This window comes from Balaenoptera physalus, assembly GCF_965194825.1.
Source record: "Balaenoptera physalus genome assembly, chromosome: 5".
Classification (NCBI taxonomy): Eukaryota; Metazoa; Chordata; class Mammalia; order Artiodactyla; family Balaenopteridae; genus Balaenoptera; species Balaenoptera physalus.
The window spans coordinates 130,616,942-130,631,122 of record NC_138884.1 but is presented as its reverse complement, the minus strand read 5'-3'; positions in this window follow the sequence as shown (position 1 = coordinate 130,631,122).

Sequence of the window (14,181 nt, the reverse complement as noted above, 5' to 3'; positions counted from 1 at the left end):
GGAGGCTAGACATTATTAAAGAGAGACACACATCAAAATCAAGATGGGAAGAATTAAAGTGATTGAAGAGAGACTTAGCAGGTTGAGTGGGCAGGATTTGCTGGTGCATTGGCTATGGGGAGTGGGTATAGAAGGATGGGTCCCAGGTTCCCATGTAATATAAGGGTAGATGGTGGTATCATTTGATGAGATGGAAGACCCTGGAGAAGAGCATGGAAATCTTCTCTAAGACATGTTGAGTTGTTTTGTTTTTGAAACCTCCAAGAGATTCTAAAAAGCCAGTTGAATATATTGGTAAAATTATTAAATAATTTCTTTGCCAAATGGCTTAGGCATTTCATTATTTCATGCTCAATATTGTATGAGTTGGATTTATGCCTTATCTTGTAGGCTCCTTCAAGGGAATATATATATATATATATATATATACACACACACACACACACACACACACACACACACACACACATATATGTATATACATTTTATACATATATAAAAGATATATATGTATGTAGGTGTATATATTATATATATACACATACATGCACAGACATATATATGATGTACAAAGCACAGTGCTTTGTACTTCATAGTGGTGAAATATTTATTTGTTGATTTGAATTGATATATATCCTTTTTTTCCCCAAGGGTCACATGAGTTTATTCTCATTCTATATTTATAAACAACTTGAGTCATATAACATAGAGGAAATGCAGCAGTTCTATTATAAAATGCATGTGATACTTATTAAAGCCCTACTAAAGATAGGAAAGCCGCGTAGGAGAACAAAATTGAAAATACATAACCTTTGATATTGAATCACTGCTTTTGAGAACTTCATAATAAGCTCTCTTATCTAACATTTTATGTCTCTCGATTATGAAATTCTTGAAAATTTTGATGGGACGTCTCAGATCTTCCATTAATGAAACATTTGTGCTAGTCAGAGTAGGAAGCTGGGGTAGAGGATGAACAAAAGGTCTGAGTCAGAGTGTAGATACTATTAGCCAAGGTGGTGTGTGGGAAGAACTGGAGGATGGAGAAGCCCTGGTTAATTCACTGGTCATCACCAAGACTTTAACGCAGGGATATAATACCTGGGCTCTTCTGCTTATTCCAAGAAGAGGAAAGAACTTTTGAATCTGAGAAGAGGGACATTTATGATGGCCTGAAATACCTTCCCTATGTCCCATCCCCACTCCTTTTCTAGTTAGTCCACCTGTGGAACAGTGAAAGAACAGGGGCTAAGGTCATATTCTTGGGTTTAAATTCCACTTTTGCCACTTATTTGCTGAATTGGTATGGGTCAGTCACCTGATGTCTTTGACCCTCACATTTCTTATTTATAGAATGAGGTTAGAGTATAATGATTCAATGAGATTGTATGGCTAAAAGTTTAAAATCTAAAACTTAGAAATGTAAAGTATACCACATTAATTTATTTGCTTTAAATAAAATTAAATAAATGTAAAATTTAATAAAATTAAATCTCACTACAGTCTCCATTTTACTAGGTTGGTGAGAAATTTAAACACTGAGTCACTGGTAACCCGTTCTGCAAATATTAATTTATTTATATTTTGTTGTCATGGAAAGTTGTACCTTACTGTATAGGTTTAATTTAAATGCCTACTCAGTTTGAACTAAGTTTTTCCAGGAACATGATTTTCTCAAAAAAGGACAGAGTATACACATAATTAAACAAAGATAAAGGAAGCAGACTATAAACTTTCTTTTAGTAAAAATAATAGAGATATGAGGAATCGCCAGTAGCTGTTTGGAGTCATTTATCTGATGATTGCCTTACTTTTACAGATCATTGAGAATATAAAAGTCAAGACCTAAAAATAAAGCAGACATTCTTTTTTTTTTGGCCGCGCTGCGTGGCTTGTGGGATTTTAGTTCCCTGACCAGGGATTGAACTCGGGTCCTCGGCAGTGAGAGGGCGAAGTCCTAACCACTGGAATTCCCAGATATTCTTATTTTGGCCACTGAAATGGAAGTGCTATTTTTCTCAGATTATAAATCTTTATTTCTTCACATTTGGAAAGATATGATAGAAAGGATAGTAAATAGATAAACCCATTTATATTCGGTGTTAGAATGCAAGTATATTTAAATTACAATTGTACTTGATGTTGTGATTGTGTTTAATATTGGGATTGTTATTAGTTTACCAAAACAGTGAAGTTGTCCTTTCTGTGGCCATTAATTTAATATGTGTTTATTAAGTGCCTACAGTGGTTAATACACAGGGCATGCAACACAAAATACACACTCACCCTGAGAACTTATAGTCTGTATTGGTATAAGGAAGGGAGAAAAACCTCAGGTAAAATGGGCAAGTTAAGATAACACTACAGAGCTACAAGAAATCAGCTGGTTTGGAATCAGAGGAGAAGGCTATGCTGGAGATGGTGGTGCAAAGCAATCAGGAATAAGGCAGTGATAGAAATGACCATAAATGGAAAGAAAAAGGCCTTAAATGACTAGATGTATTTTTTAGAAGTACTTAATACTTTTAGTCAGAAGCTGATTTATGATATATTGAGTTTCTATGCCCTAAAAATTTCTGTAGATGTGTTTTTTTCTGTCTTCTAGCAATTTCTCTTATTTTCCTATTTTTCTGTCTCATGATTTTTCTGAAATATTTTTTCTTTATGTTTTATGCATAAGAATGATTATTCAGTCTTCAAATTAAGACTGAGACTTTCCCAATTGGGACCTCTTGGTTAAACTCTCCTGCTTGCATCTTACTATGTAGACTTTTTTTATATTCTCTGTGAATATAATAAATAAATATAAATAATTATAATATATAATATAATTATGGTAATATAATATGTAAATAAATAAGTGCAAGTAATAAAACTTCTATCATGCTGTTGTGAGGATAAAGAAAACATTTATGTAAATACACAAAAGCCATGATTCACATGAAAGCACTTAGTTATTCCATTGATAGTAGTTTCTTCCCTTCAGAATTCTACCTCTGGATTTTTCTGAGAACTCAGTTATTCCAAAAGATTATTTCTGGGAACTGAAAAATTTGAAATACTTAACTCCATTCTGGCTGAGAAAGAGAGGAAAATCTCTAAGGGGCATGTAAAGAGTTAGATTTTGTTCATTTTTTATAACAGTAAGGAAAAACTATTTTTTCTTAATGCTTAGCAAAAGGTTTTGCCTTTGCTTTTAAAGGAGACCTGGATTTTTTTTTTTATTGCAATGTATTTCACATACCATAAAATTTACCACTTAAAAGTACGAAATTTAGTAGTCTCCAATATATCCACAAAGTTATGCAATTATTGCCACAAACTAATTTCAGAATATTTTCATGGCCCTGAGTTAAAAATACTGTACTTATTAGCAGTCATTCTCCACTGTGACCTTCTTCCAGCCTCTGGAAACCCCTAATCTACATTCTGTCTCCATAAGTTTGCCTTTTCTGGACATTTCATAAAAATGAAGCCATACAATATGTGGCCTTTGTGTCTGGCTTCTTTCACATAGCATAATGTTTATAAGTATCATCATGTTGTCACATGTTAGTTCACCCCTTTTTATGGATAAACAATATTCCATTGACTGGATATACCACATCTTGTTTTTCAATTCATCTGTTGATGCACATTTGGGTTTTCTTCTATTATGAATGATGCTGCTATGAACATTGTTTTCCTGTGATGTCTTTGTCTGGTTTTGGTATCAGGGTAATACTGGCCTCACGAATGCATTGGGAAGTTGTGCCTCCTCTTATGTTTTTGTTTTGTTTTGTTTTGAGGAGCATTTGCAAATACATTAATTTCTCTTTAAACGTTTAGTAGAACTCACCAATGAAGTCATCTGGGCCTGGACTTTTCTTTGATTATTAGTTCAATCTGTTCACTTATTATAGGTCTATTCAGATTTTCTATTTCTTCTTAAATCAGTTTCAGTAGTTTGTGTCTTTCTAGGAATTTTTAAATTCTGACCAAGTTAGCTAATGTTGGGGCATACCCTTTTTATGGTATTCCCTTATGATTCTTTTTATTTCTGCAAATTCACAGTAATATTCCACCGTCTATTCTACTACATAGACCTTTAGAACTAAATACAGTAATATTTTCTTCAGTTTCCCAGTGCTAGGCAGGAATCCACTAAAACATAAAAGCACATCGTTGTTGATTTTATTCTAAATTTTCTGGAAATGAACCACAATTCTTCCTCAAGAAATTTTTTTTACAATTACTCACATTTTCTGTTATTAATCTGATTTATTGCACTGTCATCCTGTATCAGTTGGGATTCAGTTACCAGATACAGAACACATAGACTCTAGCCTAGTATGTTTAAGCAAAATAAGTCTTTTTTTTTTTTAAAGCCAGATATTTGGCACCTAACATTGATGGGTAGGAAATTGGGAAGCCAACCCCCACTGCTGGCTCCAGGACCACACCACTTCCACCATGATCCATTCCATGAAAATGGATGTCCTGTGTTTAACACTGGAGAATGAGGAACTCAGCTGTGGGACCCCTGTAATAGCTGCCACAGAAAAGCCAAATGCCTCTGTGACTATCTTTACCAGCAGGATCCAGGTTTTTGCCCACCCTACCTTAATTCATTCTCAAGGCGATACTGCTTGGGACACACTCAGGTTTCTTACTGTTTTTATTATAATTTCTTTAGTCACCACTTTGAGCCACTTAGAAATGTAAACAAACTTTAAGAGTAAGTTTCTCTTTAAATGGAAAGATCTGTCTCCAGTGGTACCTTTTTAAATGTGTCCTTTGTTTCTTTCAGCTTTTATATATTTTTAGAGACTTTCTATTGTACTCCTTTTCATATAACTCTTGTTTACATAACTGCTAATGTTTGCATATTTTCTTCCTTGATTTAAAGTTTACTTCAATTCCCTCTCTACATCATCATTACATATTTCTGAGATGAAAAGTACTTATATTTTCCAAGTATTTGAAAGAAGAATGTCTACATTTCAAATGTCTGTGTCTATGATGATATAATGTTAGAGAAGCAAATATTTACATGAAGCCAAAAGAAAAGGAAAAAAAAAATCATATGACAAGGGGAAAAATCTATAATAAAAAACTATAATCTTTACTTAAATCAGTGGGGAAAATTGCCAACTGAGAACCTTGAATGAAGGGTAATTTTCTGTTTGTGTTATGGTACAAAATAAAAGACTCTTGGATTTGAAAGATAATATTCTGTAAGGAGATTCACAGAACACAGTATTGTATAAATCTTTTTCTTGCTCTCTTCATTCTACCTAGATATCTACTCTGCATTTGTTGTGCATTCTTTCAGTAAAAAATGTCATTTCTCTAGCTTAATCCACCTATGTCCAAGTATGAAATGTCAGTTCTCTCCTTTTATTATAAACTCTTTTCGGTGTCCAAGGTACATAGAGAAATGTACACAGCTGTAAGCATGAAGCTAGATGAATGAAAGCGATTTCAGTGTGTTTTTTGTTTGTTTGTTTTTAATTTATTTATTTTTGGCTGCATTGGGTCTTCATTGCTGCACGCGGGCTTTCTCTAGATGCGGCGAGCGGGGGTTACTCTTCATTGTGGTGCACGAACTTCTCATTGCAGTGGCTTCTGTTGTTGCAGAGCACGGGCTCCAGTAGTTGCAGTGCGTGGGCTTCAGTAGTTGTGGCTCGTGTGCCCTAGAGCACAGGCTCAGTAGTTGTGGCACGTGGACTTAGCTGCTCCTCGGCATGTGGGATCTTCCCGGACCAGGGCTTGAACCTGTCTCCCCTACGTTGGCAGGCAGATTCTTAACCACTGCACCACAAGAGAAGCCCTTAGCATGTTTTATCCTGACGCCATGTTGGCTTTATTATAAACTACGCCCCATGTTTCCTTACTGAGTGAAATCCTACTATATCGTACAGAAAAGAACTGTCAAATAGCATATATTTAAATACCTCAAAACTTGATTATTTTTTGCATTTCCAGAGAGATCAATTACTATATTAGAGCCTTTGAAAAATTAGAAAATACCTAACAGTGTCATTTTTAGAGCCACTGGCTGACTGGTCTGGCAAGCATTTACAAGTGTTCTGACTGGATCCTCCTGGGAAGGTGGACGCCAAAGCTTAGAGAGGTTAACAGAGGTAGAGCAGGATAAGCCCTAACTCCAAAGCCCGCACTCTTTCCATGCACCAGAGTGCTCAGCAATGGCACACAAGATGAATTTGGGGTGGTTTATCTCAATGGGTCCTAGAAAAAATATAATGGTTACATCAAGCTCGTGATTTCTCAGATATACTTGCGTAGGAAAATGCTTAAGTTAAAATATTCAGAGACTTTAAAAAATATTAAACAAGTATTAGGCTCGACTGTGGTGCAAGAATGAGTGAAGCTTGGAAAACATGGTACATCACCAGCTGCCCTTACTAAACAAAATTGCCTCTGAAATGAGAACAAAGAAGAGTTTGGTGAAGCCTAAAGAGAAGTTTTAGGCTGAAACCACATGAGGCCAGTACTGAAGACTAGCTCACTACCTGCATTCCCACGGGCAGGGAATAGACCCTACTGCACACTGTAGTCTGGAAGCTAAAGACTACATTTCCCACACGCCTTTGAGGTCAGGCCCCATCATGACCTCGCATCAGCCTGGGATGTGGGAGACACATCTATCACACCTATTTATCTACCTTCCTACCTGTCACTTTATAATCATCTAAGAGCATAAATGAAACCTAAGAGGAGGCCCTACTTCTGCTGCTTGTGCTGCCTCTGCAGGAAAGTGCTTCTGCCTCTTCAGGGATGCTGGGCCATGGGAGCATTTGGTTTTCTGTGGCAGCCGCAGCAGAGGCCCCCTTGACCCGGGCCTCACTCCATCAGTAACCTATTTCACCTCTGTGTGTCATCGCACAGAGTTAGGCTAAGGTTGAAGGCAACAAAACACCTCTAGTCAGTTTATGTAAAAAAGAGGTCAATTAGAAGTTCTGGGGTAACTCCCAACAATTTTGGAAGGGCTGGAGGAAAAGGCTCTAGCCTGAATTTGCAGGGATTACTCTCATAAGATATAAATGGCCTGACTAGAAGCTGCTTCCTCTGCTACAATCTAGAAGATGAGGAATCAGGAGACCAACACCACCATTGTTGGCTTCAGGACCCCACTTCATTTATCATGATCCATGTGCTACACGGATGGTGATGTGTTCATTCCAACTTCATTATCTTCTCTCTTTTATTTTTGTCCACCTCTTTTTCACATTTTAAAATACGCTACCAATGATGAAAAATACACAGCTGCCCTTTAAATGTAATGGTAACATTGGCTTACCAAGTGCACATATAAAATATACTGTAAAGTGTTACACTTAAAAAAAATTATATTATACCTCTCCCTCCCCCCCAAATCAGACTTCCAGCTCTGTGGGGTTTTTTTCACACATTTCTCTGTAGATGGCGCCATTGCTTCACAGCGCCAGGTCAGTTGTATAAGAATTGGCCTTTAAGAGGATTGGGAACAGGTTAATTTTGAGGATCTCTCTGGAACTCTGGCTTATGGTTGGGACAGAGCTAAGTATTTTCAAGTTTGGTCTGTGCTTAGATGTTGGCAAGTTGCCTCTACTGTCTGGGAAGTAAAGGTTAAAACAAGCTTGGAGGTCACAATCCACAAGTGGATTTGTTAGCAAGAGAGGAGGTGCAGTTCAGTGGGTTGCTCTGGACAGCCCAGTTCATGTCTTGTTTCGCTCCTTTCAGGGCTCACCTGGGCTGGTATAAAAACATGTCCCCCTACGCAAGAGTCTATCTTCACCTGTGGGAAGGTGGGCGAGGACAGCTGCCTGAGAAAGGAAGACTTGACAGTGAAGGAGACGTTTTTCATTTTCGTAAAAACCCATCGTCTTTCCTCCTCTTTTCCAGATGACCTTTCTTACCTTAGTAACAAAACATCGTGTCTCTTTCTGACCTTTGCTTCATGGAATAAATTATTCCCTCCAAACTTTATTTTTGGAAGAAAACTTAGATTATGAATGTGAGCAATAAAGCCCAAATAAAGATAAATTCTGAGACTCGTTGACCTATTCAGAAAGCCAGACAATGTAACTGCATTCCTTTCAACTCTTGAAATCCTCCAGCAAATTTGAAAATAGGTGCAAGAATAGTAATTCCCAGAAAACCCCAGTAACTTAGAAATCAGTTTGAGTCACATATTTGTAAAAGTATGCAGTCACATTAATAACATACTCAGATAGATAACTAGGCCTATCAAACAGACACGCTTAGTAGAGATTCACCCAATGAAGACTCTATGGGCCAGCTCTTTTGAGGGAAGTCTATTGTCTTTTCAACAGTATGATCTGCTATGTGCTTCAAAGAAAATTGTTTGTACAGCACAAGTACATTTTCCGGAGGTAGAAACATTTGTTTGTTTGTGTTCTTTTTTTAAAAACAGCATAGCCTGAAAGAGTGATTTCTGTATCTCAAAACAAAAATTACTGAACACACCCACAAAGATTATGATGCAGTTAGCTCTGAGATAAGACTTGAAAATCTATATTCATAAATGCTCTATAAATCCCTCCAAGAATTTGGTAAGTCTTGGCCTGTACGAAAGGAATAAGAAAATTGATGCTGGAAAGCAGAAAGAGCATGGCTACACTCCCAGTACTTATGATACAATTTAAAAACCTCTGCATTTACAAAATTGGAAATGAATCAAAGGAAGAGCTGAGGGTGAGAAGTAGAGATTTGGATTTCAAAACTCTGGAATTTAAATCCTTTTACTGCCTTCCGATGGCCCCTTGATCAACATTGCTTTCTCTCTCAAGTTCTTTTTAATATATTAAGAGAGGAATAGTACTCACCTTCTGATGATATCTAGTAGAGGAATAGGATATAATTTTGGTAAAACAAATAGTAAACTATGTGCTGGCCAGATTCTTTATAAGCTTGTCTCTTTGGCTATTGGAGGTGCTGCGTACTTATCTTATGCATCTTGGTGTTGTAAACTAGGTAATACATAAAGTGTCAAGTGAATTGAGAAGGTGGTGGAAGCTAAATGCACATGAGTGTATAATTTAAACTGACTGAAAGAGAACAATAGTCCCAGGTTGTGTGCATGCTGATATGGAGTGGGACAGAAAATAAACACTGCAATAAGTAAGTGTTGTTTCTAACAGCGTATTAAAATAACATAAAAACATCCAAAGCGGAAGCTCTTAGTTCAAATAGTTCAATCTTGTACTTTAAAAAAAGTCAGTCATACGATTCTTTTATTCTTTACTGACTAAGGATACTACTTCTTTCTGCATTAATAAATTACATTTGTGTGTGTGTGTGTGTTTGGATGCTCCAGGATCTTTTTTTTTTTTTTTTAATTTTATTTATTTATTTATTTATTTATGGCTGTGTTGGGTCTTCGTTTCTGTGCGAGGGCTTTCTCTAGTTGCGGCGAGCGGGGGCCACTCTTCATCGCGGTGCGCGGGCCTCTCGCTGTCGCGGCCTCTCCCGTTGCGGAGCACAGGCTCCAGATGCGCAGGCTCAGTAGTTGTGGTGCACGGGCCTAGTTGCTCTGCGGCATGTGGGATCTTCCCAGACCAGGGCTCGAACCCGTGTCCCCTGCATTGGCAGGCAGATTCATAACCACTGCGCCACCAGGGAAGCCCTAATAAATTACATTTTATTATTGAATTTTATCTTCTTTATTAGCTTTCTTTGTTATATATTTTTGTAACACTATTTTAGAGATTACCCTGCAATTACAAAATGTAACCATGACTGCAGGCTACTTTTACTATTTCCTAAATACTGCAAGGAGATTATAATAGTTTAACTCCTTTTATCCCCTTACTATCATTTTTTGCTATTGCTGTCACATTTTTTTCTTCTACCTAAGTCATAAACACTTGAGCATCTATTCCATTATCTGGGACCATTATCCTTTGACATCAAAAATGTTCTTCAGGGCTTCCCTGGTGGCGCAGTGGTTGAGAATCTGCCTGCCAATGCAGGGGACACAGGTTCGAGCCCTGGTCTGGGAAGATCCCACATGCCACGGAGCAACTGGGCCCGTGAGCCACAATTACTGAGCCTGCGCGTCTGGAGCCTGTGCTCTGCAACAAGAGAGGCCGTGATGGTGAGAGGCCCACGCACCGCGATGAAGAGTGGTCCCCACTTGCCACAATTAGAGAAAGCCCTCGCAGAGAAACGAAGACCCAACACAGTCATAAATAAATAAATAAATAAATAAAAGAATGTGAATTTCTTTAAAAAAAAAATGCAGTTACTTATGATTTCAGTGTACAATAGTTAACAGAGAAGTAGGACAAGACAAAATATGGCTATAAAGTAACTTAAAAAAAAATGTTCTTCAGTATTTCTTCTATTGCAGATCTACTAGCAACAATTCTTTCAGTTTTGGTTATCTGAAAAAGTTTCTTCTTCATTTTTTTGAAGGATGTTTTCACTCTGTGTAGAATCCTGCGTTAGAAGGCATTATTTTGTTTAGGTTTTCAGTTCTTTAATAAAATCTTCTAGTATTTAGATTTGATCAGTGGTATTTCTTACTGTTATTTTTCTGATGGTGGTGTGTTTTTTTCTATGTTTTAAAGATTTTCTCATTATTATTTTTTAAAATAATAAGAGCTGAAGTTTTCTTTGTATTTATCTTGCTTGGAGTCCACTGAATTTCTTGAATCTGTGGGTAATTTTTTATCAGATCTGAAAAGCTTTCAGCCAAAATTTCTTCAATTAGTTCTTTTGTCCCAATCTCTCTCCTCTCCTTTGGAGACTCCAGTTATATATAGGTTAGGCATTTTAGTCATGTCTCATATCTCCTATATGTCTTATTTTGTTCCTTCCTTCTTTCTTCTGTCTGTGCTTCTTTAATATTTTCTGTTGACCCATTTTGACAGTATAAATACTGTCTTCTATGTTCAGCCTGCTCTGTATTTTGCATTTCTAGAATTTTTTTTATTGTTTTTCATGGATTCTAATTCTCTATTGTAACCCTCCATCTTTTCATCCATTTTGTTCATATTTTCCTCTACATTCTGTTTCTTAACTTATTAATCATATTTACTTAAAGTTTTACCTGCTAACTACCTCTGGATTATTTTAAAGCTTGTGTCTACTGGCTACTTTATCTCATGTCTCTTTTGGATCTACCACTTTATTTTGTGTTTTTATAGTATTTTGGGTTCTCTTTTGCTTCCTATACCATTTGTTTCTTATGAGGTCTATGTTGGAAGAAAACTTTTTTTGTAACATAGCTTTCAATACCAATTGCAGAGAATTCTACGTTCTTTGTATTAGAAAGTTGATGAAAAGTCACACCTTAAGAATAGTGTTTTAAGACACTATATTTCTGTGTCTGGCCACTACATGGAAGATGAAATGCTGGAATCTAAGGATTGTTCTTGCTTAATATATCCTGCAAATGCTGTCTGCAGCTTATTAGTCAAGAGTGGCTTCATTTATCCATGCCTACATTTCTCTCTGTGACATTATTATTACTAGTGGCAAGAAGAGTATTTATTTTACTGTGTACTTTCAAAAAAGGGAAGAAAAGCTTCTAGATTTGTTCCAACATGAAAAAGATTCTCATTTTCTCTCAAAAATTATAGCTCACATAGAATACTTTTCCTTCCCAAATTTATCAACTCCACTTCTTCTGTTGCAAGTATAACTTTTTATTATTTAACTACTTCATGGGCATATGAGATACACCAATATTATTTATTTATAGACTGATGCCAGAACGGTTATTTAGCTATGAGCTGAGTTTCCTTCGGAAACATGAATATGTTACATGTGCTTTGTACTTGAAGAGCCTCAATCAAACATTGAGGTGATCTTAATTCTAGGGCAGAAAGGGAGGTAAATCTAAAGTATTCAAGAGAGTGCAATACTTGAACCCATTTTAAACCAGCCTCATACATTTTAAAATCAGTTCATTTTCTTTGTTTCCATCATATTTTATGAAACCTTTACTATTAGGAATGACTCATAAAGGAATATGCCTTCACTATACAGGCACCCTCTCTTCGATAAGTATTCTTTTCAACTTCCAGGAGATGATAACCCCAGATTTATTTATTCTTTATAGCCCTTTTAGGTTATATGTACTAATATAAATTTGCTTTAGATTATGAGCCTTTTAGATTATTAGCAACTAGGAGCTAAGTACTGGAAAAGGTATCCTTCGTGATATTAGCCTTTATGCTCAAGAAAAGGACTTGCCAATTCCCAGTCTTTAGCTTGTACGTGGAGTGTTATCCCGGATCTGTAGATGAGACAATGAAAGAGCGATTTGCCATGTTTCCTCTGTGCCAAAATCACCATCAAGGCTGAAGCAATAAATACACCCTAAGAGAGCCAAAAATCTGGGTGGTTTGGAGGACTCACTTTAGAATAAATACAGACCCTTGGTTAAAGTCTGGATTAGCAAATTAATTTAATTATAAGCTTCAGATTCCTCATATCTAAAATAGGAGTGATAATCTTTTTTTACATTGAATTTGAATAGAGCTTTAGTCAACTAAAGATCAACAGCCAATACAGCCCATAGGGTGGAAGCATCCTTAATTTTGGCTGTCTCTAAAACAGTGGGGCAGCTCCACAGCCCTGACAGAAGGTAGGACCCATCCTAGCCTGAGTCTTAACACCTGGGATACAAGGTAGATACTTTAAGCTACCACTATTTATTACATTTCCCTAGAATTCTTCCTTAATTTTGATTTTTACCTAGAACTTATTCAAGGTGAAAACCTAAAAGAAAAATGGACTGGGGTTTTTCATTTCTAAGTGACTTGATTATATCCTCCTCCTTTTCCTTCGGTGTCCACTTGAACCCAGAGAACAAAAGGTATAGAGGAGGGAGAGGGCTATACTCCTTTATGCTTTGATGAGAAATGAGTCTATGGCCATCTCTGAGCTCCATGAATAAGTAGATGACAGAGAAAATTCTTGGGATTTCAGGATAAAAGTTGTAATTGGACTCTTCCATTGTGAAGCGTTGTACAAAACATTTAGCCTCGCAATTGGGTGCAGTCAGATTGTCGAATAGTGGTAGCTTATAAGGTTAAAAGGTTTGATTCTTGGGACTTCCCTGGTGGTCCAGTGGTTAAGACTTCGCCTTCCAATGCAGGGGATGAGGGTTCAATCCCTGGTCGGGGAGCTAAGATCCCACACGCCTCACAGCCAAGAAACCAAAACGTAAAACAGAAGCAATATTGTAACAAATTCAATAAAGATTTTAAAAATAGTCTACATCCAAAAAAATCTTTAAAAAAAAAAAAAGGTTTCATTCTCCTTTTATTCCTACATTATTCCTTTGTATGTAATGTTATACAAATGGAGAGGATTCTTTTTTGATGCTAACATTTCTAGGCCCTCAGGTGGCATCACTCACTTGTCAGTAGGTGTGAACCTAGATGGGTCCTTCACCCTAATACAGACTGAGGCCAATCCACTGTGGGATAACTGGGGATCTGTTCTTACAAACGGTTGGAGATGGTAGTCTTTCAACCCTCTTGATTACCTTTGCCATGTTGTGAACCCATAGTGATAGTCAAGCAATTTTTTTTCTGTCATATTTGGACTACACAGGGAAAAATATAATATATGTATATATTATATAAATATAAAAATTATATGTAATAAAAGAAGGTTGGTTTGGTTTAGCTTTGCTCTTGAAAAAATATGGATACCTTTGGCACATCTTGTTTAATAATAGATAAAATCATAGCCTTTTGAAACCAACCTGTTACTTTAGAAGGAAAAATTGGACATGGCAATGTCAAGAGGGCCTCAGACCCGTGTAAGAGATTTTGTCAACGGTTTCCAGGAATACCCACCCACCTTCTTAAACTCTGGTTCCCTGCCTTTACATACAATTCTCATTTAACACTATACACAGTTTTCCTCTGATTGATATTTCAGTCTTCAGATTAAGATTCACGAAATTTTTAATTAGCAACCTTTCCTCTTTATCTTTCAGGGTTTATAGAGAGAGTCTTTAATATATCCTACCTATTATCACTCCATCTATCTACCTTCTGACTGATACCAATAATTTATAATCTCCACATACAGTAATCCACACTCATGAGAATATTTTCTAGCACTGAAACAGAGACTCATTCAAGTATATCACTGGAAAATTCATGAAAAAATCATTAGAATGTATCATTGGTAGATAGATTGAGACCTCCC